The sequence below is a fragment of the Gavialis gangeticus genome, unplaced genomic scaffold (genome assembly GCF_001723915.1).
Source record: "Gavialis gangeticus isolate Ggan-Ray unplaced genomic scaffold, GavGan_comp1, whole genome shotgun sequence".
In the NCBI taxonomy this organism is placed as follows: Eukaryota; Metazoa; Chordata; order Crocodylia; family Gavialidae; genus Gavialis; species Gavialis gangeticus.
The window spans coordinates 2,633,981-2,648,598 of record NW_017728996.1 but is presented as its reverse complement, the minus strand read 5'-3'; positions in this window follow the sequence as shown (position 1 = coordinate 2,648,598).

The window sequence follows — 14,618 nt, the reverse complement described above, 5'->3', positions numbered from 1 at the left end:
TATATATATATATAAAAAAAGATATATAATATGTCTCATGTATACCCAGTGGTTGTGGAACAGTTCCAGAGCTTATTAAAACTTAGTCACATCAAAGGATGGGAAAGGTCTGTCTGGGTTTAGGACCTTTGAAGGCTTAACAATTATTTTGTACTAATTCACTCCTAATTTCACATTTGTTATCACTTGGGATAAAAAGCTCCCCTGCCTGATAGCAGCGGTGAAGGTAATGGGTTCCTTTGAAAACTAATATTTGGCAATCTTAACATGTCAGAAAAATGGGCAGCTACCATTTTTGCAAGAATACTGTATGTAGTTGCAGCCTAATTACTGTGATTACTCTACTTAGCACAGCAAAATGCCCTCCTCCTAACTGAGCTTGTGAAGCTGGTAATTTGGGCCGCAGAGTGAAAGCACTGAACGTCTGGGGCGGGCACGTGGAGAAGCTCGCAGGTCTGGGACAGGTGTGTGACACGGTGCCGGGGTTGAGAACAGACTTTGGATGTCCTACGGGGTTCTTCTCTGAGGTCATGTCAGCATGAAACCCATCTGCCTTGTGCCTTTTGGCCCAAACCACAATAGATTTTAATAGTTTGCGACCTGGAGTAAACTTCACGTCAGCAAATTTTTCGGTGACGGTTGCACCCTTCTGGGCAGCAGTGGCTGTGTCGGTGCCTGGGCCACCTCCTGCGTGTACCCGTGTGATGTGGGAGCGATGCCAACGGTAGCAGCAGAGTGGACTCAGTGTCTCTCTGGGTGAAAACTATCTCAGCAATTTGGGAGGCGAGGATTTCCTGACTGTCAGCACAAAGCATTTTGTTAGAGGTGTGCTCAGCACAGAGCTTGCAGGATGGGGTTTCATGCCCTGGGAGCCAGTTGCTACATCCCTGCCTTGGGTGCCAGGGAGAGAATGGGTCTTCCCAGTTTCAAGAGCTTCCTGGAAGTTTGTCAGTGTAGTTATTGTCAAATGGAAACCATTTCAAAGAGACAGGGAGCCTGGGACTCCTCGTAGGAAAAAAGGCCTGCAGCCGGCCCCCCGGACTGGAATTCATTAGTCTGTGCCTGTGGTTAAAAGGAACAGATCAGCATTTACTGGTCCCGGGAAAAGCCTGATTTTCCTTGTCTGCCTTAGCTCAGTCTCCTTGTTTGACCAGCCCGGGCTGTTACTCAACCTGACAGTCACTCCTTTAAACCAAGCGTACATCATTTCATCTTGAGCTGTTATTAGCTTGAGGAAACAGAACAGGAATTAGCACAATCTTTAATCTGTGTCAGTTCATGAGTGGTCCAGGAACTAGCTCCATTCAGCCTTGCCAGGATCTTCCAACCTGGGGGCCTCAGGTTAGGCTCCTGACACGGCATCGGCACATTTTGATCCTAAGGCTGGATCCTGCAGGTCCCCAGATGTGCACGGCATCAGGACATGTCTCCGAGTGTGGCTGGATCCTGCAGGTCCCCCGATGTGAGCAGGGATTGTGGGTGCTGCACAGCTGTAGACCCCAGGACATTTTTGTTCAGGAGCTGAAACATGAACTAAAGAGCCATTTTTTAGGCCTGAAGGATGGCATGCATTACCCCTGTTTTGCACAACTTCTTTAGTGTCATTATTTTGCTTTTTCTATCTTGCTGTGATGTGCCAACTTATTCCTGGTCTTACAGTTCATGGTTATTAGATGATTCCCACTGTTTCTGGTTCAAGAAATGGTTTTCCTTGCTAGTGGCCTGGCTTTTAAGCAGCAGACAGGCACTTACAAGCTCGCGGTTGCCCACAGACAGATCAGAGTTGCTATTTGTTCACTTTGGTAGATGCACAAGCCATGTCTGTAGGCAAAGATTCCCAGTGCTCATGCAGAAAAAGCAGCAAGTACAAGGCCCAAAAGGAGGATCTCAGGCTTTGCTTTATGAAAATCCAGGCCCCTGTTTGAAGGATTGCTGTGTTCCTGTTATTGTGCCATGCATTTATTCTGGTGGAGTTTGCAGATGATAAGGTATGAGTAAACTGTATATATTAGTGGCAAGAGCAGTTTAATTTCAGTGGAGGTTACATGAGAAAAGTGATTATTCTGACCTCTCACTCTTGAGAGCTCTGACCCTCGCGGTGAGAACATCATTAGACTTGCATGAAAAACTCACTCCTTAAAGCCCCCGAAAACATGCCTGTTTGCATGGGGGAGGTTTGAGTTCGGCTTCGTCCTCTGGGAGGTGGAATGAAATAGCCCCTCATAAGTGCAACTTTCACGTTAGCGCTGTTTGACGTTTTTGTTGTCTCCTAAGAGCGCACAAGACGTGGAATGGATTCCGGTCGGCTCGCGGACGAGGCAATGGCGGTGCAAGAAAATGTGACGACAGGTTCAAATGGCTTCACGGAGGTGCATTGTGGAGCTTATTTTGTCTCTATTTTTCAGCTAGAGATTGTACTTCATATTAAAATCTGTAGCTGGCCGATAGCTTTCAAGTAACGCTCATCTCAAGAGTCAAACCAGGCGGCATGCGAGTTCTGTGTGGAGAGCAAGTTTATTTTTTAATTATTTGTAACCTCTATTTTGGATATTCATGATTAACCTGCTTCTCTTCTATCTGGTAAGGGTGAAAATGAGGGTTCTGGGCATTTGGCCAATTCATAAAGGCATTAAAATGAGCACAAAGAAGAGTTCTGGCAGCTGTCGGGCAGGGCATGGGAGAGGAGATGATTTAAAAAAGTGTATGCCGCAGGTAAATACAAATACTGAGGATCCATTCATTTTTGATTCAGAAGGAAGATGTGTGTGTTTGTATGTGTATATATATGTGTGTGTATATATTTATGTGTGTGTGCATATATGTGTGTATATACATATATACACATACATACATATATGTATACATATATATAACATAATACTACAATATACAATATTATAGATAGTATAGTTATATTATAGATTATAATAATATAATATATAATAATATCATGCATGTGTGTGTGTGTGTGTATATATATATATATTAGTATAAATCTAGCTGATGTCACATTTTGCCCGAGTCCAGGCAGCTGTGTGAGAGTTTATATACAGTCTACCAAAAAAAGGAAGCCAACCAGGGGGAAAGACTATCAAAAGAGGAAATGCTTTCATAAACATTGGGGCCTTGATCACCCATTGAGAAATGAGGCTTAATTAGAAGAGTCAATAGTTTTCTGTTTAGATAGTAAATGTTACCACCAGTTTGCTTGCACAGTAATGCGGAGTCTGGAAGAGATTTAAGGGCCGGTTTTGCGGCAATTTATCATCGGGTTTTGGCTGTCTCTTCGAAACCCCAGAGCGTCAGAACACTTCTCCGTGCGTGGAAGTCCATCCCTCTTCAACAAGACACTTAAGCGACCACTTAAGCCTCGTGAAAATCAGAGAAGCTGAAGCCTGTGTTTCTTGCTTTGCTGAATGGGAATCAGCTACTGAATTTGTTTCAGAGACAAACCACACATCTGAAATAGCTTCCTTCCTTCTTGTGTTCCCCTCCTTGCCTGATACAGGGAGCTCCCCTGGATTGATGGGGGAGTCCATTCCTCTGACAGCGTAGAGAGTCCTTCCCGTGCTCGTTAATGTGCTTCGACGTCCGTGCTTCTCACCCAGGGTGCCCTGGGATCCTTTTTCAGGCTGCCGTGGGATGGCTGTGCCATATTAGCACTATTAGGTATACAAACACCCACATGCAATTCACAAGATAAACCCAGGGATTTCAAATAGGGTGTTAAAAATATTCTGACCCATTGTGAGCTTTCTGAGCTCTTTGCAGTAGGAGAGCTGGGCTAGCATTTTTTCCCAGAGTCAAAATGCAGGTGACAAGCAAGAGCTGGCATTTTCCGAGAGAGGCCTTAAAAGTAACGAGGGGTGCCTTGGGGCTAAAACGGTTGAGAATCGCTGTCCTGGGTCGATGCAGGGACTCAGAGGAGAGTGCACTGTGTGCTGTGGATAGGGTTGCCTGGTCCAGCGGGTAAAGAATGACCATTTTCCTGCCCAGGGCAGGGGGTCCGACTCGATGATCTGCTAAGGTCCCCTCCGACACAAACATCTATGAACCTGTGAATTGCTATTAAAGGCTGCTTGCATTGACTGTGGTCTTATGTACAGTTTCGATTATGGTTTGTATGGGATGATTTGGACAGGGGTGGGGTTGGACTAGATGATCTCTAGAGGTCCCTTCTGGCCCCACTTCTCTATGGGTCTGTGACTTGTACCCTATGAAATAATAGGATGAACCCCATAGTTTGCTGCCAATTGTTCATGTGTTAACAAGATCCAGTTCTTCAGCTCCTTGGATCCCCACTTGGTTGCTCTTGTTCTGTCCTGCTCTTGGCTTCGGGGGGGGGGCTGGTATCAGCAAAAGGAAGAGAAAACCTGTTGCATCGGGGCAGGGCCTGTCCCTGGGTTTGTCTCTCAGCTCGCAGTTTGGAAGAGCCTGAACATGGCGCTGGTTTTCTGCGTCGATGCGAAGGGATCATTTTGACTGCCGAGGTATTCTTTTCTCCGTGCAATTCGCCACTCTTCCTGAGCTTCAGAGCTGACTTGGAATTAATAACCACTATGAGTAACACCTTGCATATGTCCCCCTCTCTTTCTAGACAGAAAACCATGGAAATCTGCCCAAACAGATGAAATTATAATTACCTTGCATTGATATCCCACTCGCCTTCCACGTTAAATGCATTCATTAGTGCACATTCAATAAAAAACCCTCTTGAAGTCTCAGCTCTGCTTCTGCTCACTCCCACTTTACCTCTCAGGAGGCAGCCCTAACTTGGTGTGTGCATTCATCAAAGCCCACTACACTTGGTTTCTATTGGGATTATTACTTATTTTACCCAAGTGCCTGCAGAATGGAAAAGCTGTCTTTAGAAAGATAAAAATAGGGGCAATTTATGTATCTTTATTGCTAGGGCTTCACTGACTGAAGGACAAAATAGAGCAATACTCAGGATTTTTAAAACGCGGCTTTGGTGCGTTGCTTATCTACATTGCAATCACCAAATAGGTTTCAATTATGTGAAGTACTGTGAGCCAGAGATGGGGAATTTATTCTTCCAGTATCTCCACTGAGTGGTGAATCAGGCCTGTTTGTACTGCCAGCGAGTCTTTGTGCCTGAGACATTAATAGTCTGCAAACTTCCTTTTGATTTCCTATGGTGGGGTCCCCATTCACTTGTTCCTTCTTAATGTCCCTGAAGCTTAAAGGATTTCCCAACGGCCGTGGCAGTCAGTCAGTAAGTGAATATACTTGTTGCATGCTGCGGGTCACATCTGTGTCTCCTGTGTCATGCAGGAATGCTTTAATATTATAAGGGATACAGGTTGTAGCAGTGTTGGTCTACAGGCAAAAGGAATCAGACTCTTGGTAGAGGTGATATCTTTTATTAGAGCAACTAGGTATTTGCAAAAAAATTTCTTTATTTGCAAGCTTTCGGGCACACGAGCCCTTCTTCAAGCATCTGAATTTTCATTTCCACCTAGCAGAAATTTTACAATCTTTGCACTCTCCTATGCCTGAAGAAGGGTGTGTGTGCCCGAAAACTTGCAAATAAAGAATTTTTTTTTTTTGCAACTATCTAGTTGGTCTAATAAAAGATATCACCTCTAACAAAAGTTCTGATTACTATTATAATGCACACTGACTATTTTGTAGGTGCATATTCATCTTCCCTGGTAAGCAGACAAGAGCTGGCCTCCTGTTCCCTGCCCAGATATGCTGGGAATTGTTAACTGCCGCTGAAAAATGGCTGAAAAGTGAGGTCTCCTCCCTATTTCAAGTTTCATCTGCTCTGTTGGATGTTGCACGTGCCTGCTGTGCTCATTTCCTCTCTTTTGGCTCAGCAGAAGCAGCCACAGATCATGGATTCACAGACCTGGAAGGGACCTCAAGGATCACGTCACGTAAATGCTGTCTGCACCACTCGAAAGCATTCCCAAAATGACACGAGGTGTCTTCCAGTCATGCATAGGGGTCTTGGGGACAATAGAGGTCATGGAAGTAGCCAGATGTACGGGCAGCAGTCCTGGGAGGTTTCTGTGACAGGGCTTTTGTGCGTGGATCTTTTTGCACTTTGCCTCATAGCTCACTCCTGCTCCCAGTCCAGGTACAGGGCAGTTGGGATTCATGCGCAAGCTGCCATCTTGGTGGCAGACAACAGAACAAGGAGCAATGGTCTCAGGTTTCAGCAAGGGAGGTTTAGATTGGATATTAGGAAAAAATTTCTCACTAGCAAGGTAGTAAAGTGCTGGAACAGAGAGGTGGTGGAGTCTCCATCCTTTTAAGACCCAGCTTGACAAAGGCTTGGCTGGCATGAGATAGTTGAGGCTAATCCTGCTTGGAGCAGGGGGTTGGACTATATGTGACCTCCTGAGGTCCTTCCCACCCTCATTTTCCATGAGTCTTTGATTTTCAGTGCTGGGTGGATTAGCACTTACTCAAGCCCTCAGAAGAGGAGGGATCATTCTCTGTGAATGCAACCATTTGATTTAACTCCTTATACTACACTCTTTGCCCTTGATGAGGTACTGCCTTTTCCACCAGCTTTGGGAAGCCCATGTTTGATGTCTGTGGCTGCCCCCAACTCATGGCATCAGGCCAAGATCCCTTTTTGTGGCTATGGGCTTCCAGGGCATTTGTTTTTCCTATGAACGTGCCATGACTGCTTCTTCCCGTGCCACAAACTAGACGGTCGCACATTGCCTGTACACCCCATATCTCCTGGCTGTGGGGGGCGCGAGCCAGGCTGTGGCTACAGCCCTGGGGTTCTGATCCCCTGATGTTAGTTTAGCGAGAGGGAGAGGTGGACTCATAACGGTTGCAAAAGTACTTTCTTTTATTTAGTCCCTTTTTACATGAACTAAGCCGCTATAGATGTGGCTGCGCAGGCAGTTCCACTTGGTTACACACGACACTCAATCCTGAACTGACGACAGACAACGTTTCTTACTTGTACACCACTGGTGTGAACGTGGCTGCAGGGCAGATTCCATCCCAATACAGGCAAGAGACGAAAGGAAGAAAATAACAAACTCATTGGAGCTACGTTCGGGTGAGGCTGGGGAAACGATCGAACATCCGTCCCGTTCGCTGGAACGAATGCACGAAAAAACTCGATGGTTCTCGGGAAAACAATAAAGCGGTGGACGCCTCGAGAACTAAAAGAAAACCGATCGGCAAATTGTTCTCTGGAGACAGGAGAAGCCGTGGGAAGTTGGCCAGGCCTTCCCAACGAGCGATGGAAGCTCTGGCTTCTTGGCTAGCTGAGCGGGCAATGGATGCTGCGCGCTGCTCTGCTGTTCTTTCCACTCTTCCTCTCGGGTGGAGAACTCCGTCCCAGCTTTATAGGCCTGATGACAAGCCTTATTTCAAGCCCCACCCCGATTGGTCCACCGGGTTCCCCACAGGGGCGGGGCTTAGCACATGGCCAGGAACCATAAAGAGGGGTCTCCCGAGTACATGGCCAAGGGGCCATGCAGCAGGCCAAACGGGCTTTCCCAGATAGAAGGAAGAGTGCTTGGTGGCACCTATTGCTGGGCAGAGCTTGCAGAGCCCAGCCAGAGCATGACACTGGCGTCCTTCTAAATCACACAGCAACCGCTAGAGCCATGCACCAACAAGCGGTCCATCTGGACCCATCATATACATGAATATGCCCTATCTTGTGCTAGAGATCAGTAGCTGATCACTGGAAGAGGGTTAGTTCCCCATGCCTTTATATCCACTCATGCCACTGTGGATTTAATCTGGGGCTCTGTGGGCACACAAAGATGAGACATTACCCCAGGGTAAAAGTATCGTGGGGTTTCCCCTGTTACTTGATGAGGATGGGATAAAGCTCGCTCCTGTGACTCCACGTACCAGGAGCTCAGCAGCAGTAACGGGGTCATGGTAGCCATACAATTAACCTGCTTCATCCTCCCGTCCCCATGAACAACAGGCCAGCTTCCATGCACGTTGCAGATGCCTCTCTTGTGCTCAGGAGCCACCCCCGTGCGTTTCTGATCCCGGATGCTAATAGGAGTACGGTAAGTCTGATAGCAGGGAGCTGGCTGAGCAGAGCACCAGACTTGTCAGAAATGCTCACAGCAATTCCTGGAGTCACTTCATCAGTGCGGAGGAGGTGAGATATGTTTGTCATAAATTGGCCCCAAAACATATGTATTGTAAAGGGTTCTAATATAAATAGTTACCCAGGACCCAGGAGGAGCTTGTTATTACTCATTTTCACACGTAGAAGAGACATGATGAGCTACCTCTTCTCAGCTGTTAAGATTTCAGGCCCAGGCTTTTGGAAAGAATTAGTGTTTTTTGGGTGTTGGGGATTTGGGGGGGTTTTCGGGGGTTTTCAACTTGAGACATTCTAGAAGAGCCTGATTTCTGGGGCATTTCTGAAGCCATGTTGGGACCCCAAAGGGCAAGGCCGTGCCACTCTGGTGAAGCCCACCTGAGTTGTGCTGCACGACGTAGTACTGTGGGATCACAGCCACGGGGCAGGAGAGGCAATGCACATGCTCAACAGGCGAAGGAGGAGGAAACAATGTTTTATTTAACAATTACCTAATTACTGGCTAATTAATGCAACTTCAGCTGGTGGTGTGGGCTGGTAAATGGCATCCTTCCTGAGGCCTATACTCACGGATTATTCATTTCCCCATTGGCAAGGCTCCCACTGGCATCAGTGGTCCAGATCCTGCCTGCTTATGCGAGGGAGAGCTAGCCAGGAAATGCATTTGTTCTAGTCAGGAGGGGGAAACATCAAGGCTCTAGGCATTGTTTCCCCCCCAAACACCAAAGATTTTCCTGACACTGGATCTTTGGTGTTTCCTTTCAGAGACATTCCCTCTGTGGCAGCATTTTGCCATTTCCCAAGTGAAATCAGCTTTCAGATCTGTCTGCCTGCCAGAGAGCCGGGGAGCCCAGGAAACAGGGCCCCCAAGTTGCTGCTCCTCAGGGAAGCTCTGGATTTCCCAGGACATCCCTGAATCCTAAGCCCGTGCCCCCGGATAACTGGTCACAGGTCTGCATCCGGCAGGGCCTACATCTACTGAGAGGACACCGCTTGCTGCTGCATGGCACCTCACCTCTGGGCATAGTGTGCATATGGCTATGCTAATTTAGCTGGCCTTTGAGATGGGGCTGAGTACCCTGTCTGCAGCCCCGTATCAATGGTGACTATTATGGATGCATCTACACGTTCATTAATGTGCTTTAGTTAATGCACATTAAATCTAATACTTCCATTGTGAGGTACTAGGAAAATGCGCATTAGCTTATCTCAATGAGCATTAACTAAAGAACATTTTTTTAGTGAGACTTTACTGTGCATTAGCCTATTTTAATGTGCATTAGCTAAAGAGCATGTTTTTTTAGGTGAGGCTCTAATACGCATTAAAATACGCTAATGTGCATTAAAGCGCACGTGTGGATGCACCCATGGCCAGAACTGGAAGTGGCATGGATTTTCCTCCTGAGATGTCGGTCACTTTATAATGAGGAAATGTGAAGCCTGCCTAACTGCTCACCCCAGCCCTTACAGAGCTTCAAGCCACTGTGGATATAGGAGGGGAACAGGGGATTCTACAAAGAAGGCAGGGAGGGTGTGGGGTTTAAGGTGGAGGGGGTCTACCATGTCAGCCATGATATGGTCTACCATACTTGTGCATTGCAAGGGTGAGATTTTGGGCTGCAAAGAAGCAGGAGGAGGACTGCGGACTCGGAGAGGTTGTGAGCTAAGAAGGACAGTCCTGTCTGCTTCCTGCCACTGGGCTGCCCCTCCTAGCTCACAGCCTCTCCGAGTCCCCAGCCCTCCTCCTGGGCCTTTGCAGCCCAAAATCTCACCCTTTCGATGCACAAGTATGCTTCTTCCTATCTGAGGTTGCCATCTTCTTATGGCTCTTAATCCAGGCAGAGCAAGCAGCCAGTTATGAGGCAGGGAACTGGGACTGGGCAGAAAATGAAGCTGTCATCTGTAGAGCCTCTGCCTCATTTAGGGGTGAAAGTTGGAAACTGAGCAGTGAATGAGGCTTGTAGGGAGAGAAGGGATGGTCTCATAGACAAGGGCATTGATTTTGGCTCTGGGGAGCTGGGTTTTACATCTGCCTCAGTCGTGTGTAGTGCTGGGCAAGTCATTTAAACCAGAATTAGTGCTCATAAATGTGGTCATCAATTGTATGCTGGTCATTGTAGGATCCTGGAAAAGTCAGGCTGGAGGGGACCTTAGGAGGTCCCATCTAGTCCAGCCCCCTGCTCAAGGCAGGATCATCCTGGACTAAGCTATCCCAACCAAGGGTTTGTCTAACCTGCTCTTGAAGATTTCCAGGGAGGGGGATGCCATGAACCCCCTAGGTGCCTGTCCCAATGTCTGACCACCCTCAGAGCCAAAAATAGTTCCTCCATATCTCCAGCCTCAATTTCCTCTGTTGCAGTTTATGGTCATTGCTCCTAATCTGGTCCCCTACAGCCGCAGAGAAAAGCCCATCTCCCTCCTCTCTATAGTCAACCTTCAGGTATTTGAAGGCTGTCATCACTCCTCAGTGTCCTCTCCTCCAGGCTCAGGTGCACCTCAAACTCTATGTATCTGTGGGTATAGCTACTTTGTGCAATGCAACACCACGATGAGATACCCAGGGCGGCTCTGGAAGGGGAGCAGGATACCTCCCTGGTACCGGTGCCATGCTGAGATGCAGCTGGGAGCTGAGCTAAGCTGTTGTGTGGCACTGGCCTGTCCTGTGTAGACCTTGCAGCTCACTCAGGGCTAGCAGTGGTGGCCTTAGGGGAGGGCAAACTGGGCAACCACCTGGCACCTCACACTTTAGGGGGCCCCAAAATTTTGCAATAAATGTCCAACTTGCTTATATGTCATTAGTAAGCCTCTAAGGTGCCAAAGATGGCCTAGGGCCACCCGCCGCATCATGAAAGTAAAGCACAACATGGAAGAGCTGCTCACTGACGGCACGCCTCCTGCTCTCTGCAGTGAGCGAGACAGGGCCCCTACAGAGGAAACACCTTGGGATCATGTATTTAAATCCTGTCTCAGAGCACACGAGCTCAAAGAAGCCAGCCTGAAGGTGTCCAAGAGACCTTCCGCACGACTGTCGAGGGCTCAGCTTTGCAGCCTTCATCATGTTCCTTTAACACAGGGTTTGTTTTATTTTTTATGAGTGATTTTATTAAATAAACCAGGCAGAAGGATTCTAATTTACTCCTGCCAGCTCAAACGATCGCTTCCCCACTCCTGTTTTACTAAATTGCTACCTTTATTTTTGCAGTGTGTATATAATTACCAAATGGTACAAGATTCTACCCCAAATTTCTCTCTTTGTAACTGCGCTGAGTTTTACTCAATACTGTCAAAGATTGAGTTGATCTTTAAAAAAATGTTATGATTGATCAAATTAAACAGCGAGGCAAGGCATGAATTATGTTTCTCTCTCTCTCTCTCTTTTTGGCACCAGGAAAAAACAATATCAGTCTTTAAAAAAAAATAAAAATCATGAAATGATTCACTGGAGAATGGAGGGAACTTGTGTTTTTTGCTTGAAAAACTTAATAAGACACCCACAGCAACTCCAAGCTGTATTGTTATATTCAATTACTTATGAGGCCCTGAGTTTCTCCACTTTAATTGCTCTAAGCAGGGAAGCTTTAGTCACAGTGTAATGTACCCAGGCATGTATGGGGTTTAATGAATCATACTAACTCTGCACTCCAAGCAATTAGGTAAATCTAGCTGTTAGTTAGTGACGCGTAAAATAAATTTAATCTCTGTTCTAAAAAATCAATTATAGTGCTGTAATGTATAATTCAATTTGGGTCATGCTACATAAATTCTCTGTTTTTAGTATGTTTTTAAGCGGGTTGTTATTAGATTTTGCAAGCTGTATGTGTGCGAGTTCACTGGGCGGTATATCGCCTTTTAAAGAGAGCGTAGGTATTTTCTGTGCCTGTGCCTTTGCAGAAGACTTGCTCCCGTTGCCGGAGCCATTCTGAATATGCAAGTTGGGACGTTTCGGAAGAAACGGAGCCAAGGAAGTTGTAAAAGCATCAGTGCAGGGTAAAAGCCTGGATGTCTCATTAATTTAAGACACCGTGTTGACAGAGGCCTCCCTCCCAATCTCAGGCTGTTCTTTGGCAGCCGAGCTCTTCCTACCTGCTGCCTCACCATCTTGTCTGCTCATTAACGGAGCTGGGCACAGGCAGCCCGGTGCTTGGATGGATCCAGCATCCTGGGCCCTGCCAGAAGTGGAGTCGGTGAGTCAGTCTGCCGCCGTCTTCCCGGGCCAAAGGGGTCTTTCTGGGGATGAGCCAGCTCTTCTCACGTTGCTCTTAGCCCTCCAGCTACACCCAAGAGCAGATATAGCTGCTTAAAAGCTAGGCCCCCGTATGAAATCGGGACCCCTGCGTGCAAAGCCCGGGCTGCCTCTGCAAGACGTGGGAGATGGAGGTGGCAAATGGGACCCGAAACCACTCAGGATCCTCCTTTAAGGGTAGGTGCTTATGAGCATCTTTCTTAAAACCCTACTCTGCCTTCTATATAATAGTGCAATGGGTGCGCAGTCCCAAGGGGATGCAAACCCCCGTCCCAGGACAGTGCGCTGCCCCCAGGCTATGAGCTGGCTAGGGTTGAGGACCTCTCTTATGGAAGTTGGGCCACTGAGGAGAAAACAAATTGAGATTTATTAATCCTTTTACTGGCTCTAGCCCTATATGGCTTGACCTGGGCAAGACCAGGTCTCTCCAGCCCCTAGCTCCCTGAATCTCGAGCCCTTTTGGGGAGAGGTCGTGTTTTGTTCTCAGTGGCTACATAGAGTAGCTGTGAATTGCTCAGCCATCATTGTTTTAACTGCCGTGATCTCTAGGATAGTTTGAGGGTTTTGTCCTACAAGGTTGTTGGGTCTTTGACCACGCTCTGCACTGTAATCCCATGCGGGAGGATCAGGCCTTAAAAAAACAGAAGTGCTTTGAGATCCTTTGAGAAGAAAAATGCTGTATACATGTACGGCGATGTTGTCACAGAGCATCTCATCAGGAGAATTGTGTTTTATAAAGGGGCTGTACAGAAGAGACTGGGAGGGTCTGCATTTCCTCTTGTGCTCATTGATGTAAATCAGGAATGGTTCCTTTGAAGTCAGCGGAGTTACGCTGGGGGAGACTGGCATGTGCGAGAAGAGATCCTGGTCCTTGAATCTGGATCCAGGATTTGTAAGGTTTTTACAGAGTCCCGAGAAGGCAACCCCCCCGGCATCAAAAAGTCTGAAGTGTGCAAATGCATAAACCTATGGCAAGCGCAACATTTGCCATGCTTGCATTTTATCAGCAAACTGTGGGCCCATGGATCTTGATATGCTTGGTTAGGGCCAACGTGCTTTTAACTGTTTGGATTTACATCTTTCATCTGAAATTTGATTTTGCCAGTAGAAGTATTAGGAAGAATTACCCAGCATCATAATTGATTATAATCCCTTAGCAACAGCACAACACATTAAACTGTTGGCTGCGTCCTAGCCATCTTTTTCCCCTCCCCATTTCCAAGGTGCCAAGAAATGCTTTCAAAGGTGATGTGAAGGCTCTGCAAGCAGAGAGATCACTTTCAGGCAATGATATAAGCTGAACAACAAGCTCCACAATTATTTATAATGCCATCCATGCAACCGTAGAATTCAGAAATTTCAATGTGGCGCCAGAGAAACACTCTTGCACTACGCCAGGAAGCAATAAGATGCTGCTAACAAATAACAAAATCAACTATTTCTTCCACCCTGTCTCCTTCACACCCTTTATATATATGAGTAGGAACTCGCCTTCCTAATCTTACAGAGGTGTGTAACACTTCCCAAATTATAAAGCTGAAATCCTATAGCAGGAAAGCTCTGTGATGGTCCTTGGGTACTAATTACAGTAAAGAATTTTTTTAGGCGAATAGATGCATTATACAATTATTAGTAAGATGATTAGTAGCCTTCCAAAACAGGGCCCTGGAAATGCTCATAGCATTAACATTTAATGAGCATTGTGCAAGAAAGAGCCATCAGTTTACCCATTCATGGAGCCCATGGGTCAGAGAAATCAAACTGGGTTGTGTGAAAAATCTTCCACCAAGTGCTTCCCATAACAATATAAGCCTTTAATTAGCAGAACATCTTGCACAGCTGAAGTCCAACTTTCCCAGGCACAAAACTAGTAGCGTTAATTACTAAGAGAATTTGCACTCGCATGATTTATGCATTTGCACTTAAAATATAACTCCGTGGTTTTATTTATTTTTACTGTGCTGCAGCCCCGGAGCCAAATTACAACATTAAAGCTGGACAGATACCATGGACAGCACCCAGTTATTTCACATTTGCCTAAAGCTCTTACATGTGACCTTTAGAAATACAAGGGGGCTAGAGCAGAAAGTACATTGTAACTATGGGTGTACATGTCTGTTCTGGTATAAAGGCCACCTTTATTTGTTTCTTATCCCAATTGCATTTTAAACTTCTGGTTGGAAAACAGAAATCGAGCTGCTAGTCTCATTTTCCCTCCAGTCATGAGCAGTTTTGTACAGGCAGAGCAAAAGTCTCCTGTTTGCATTCAGATTGTTTTTAATTTTTTTTTTTTAAGCTTAATTTCAA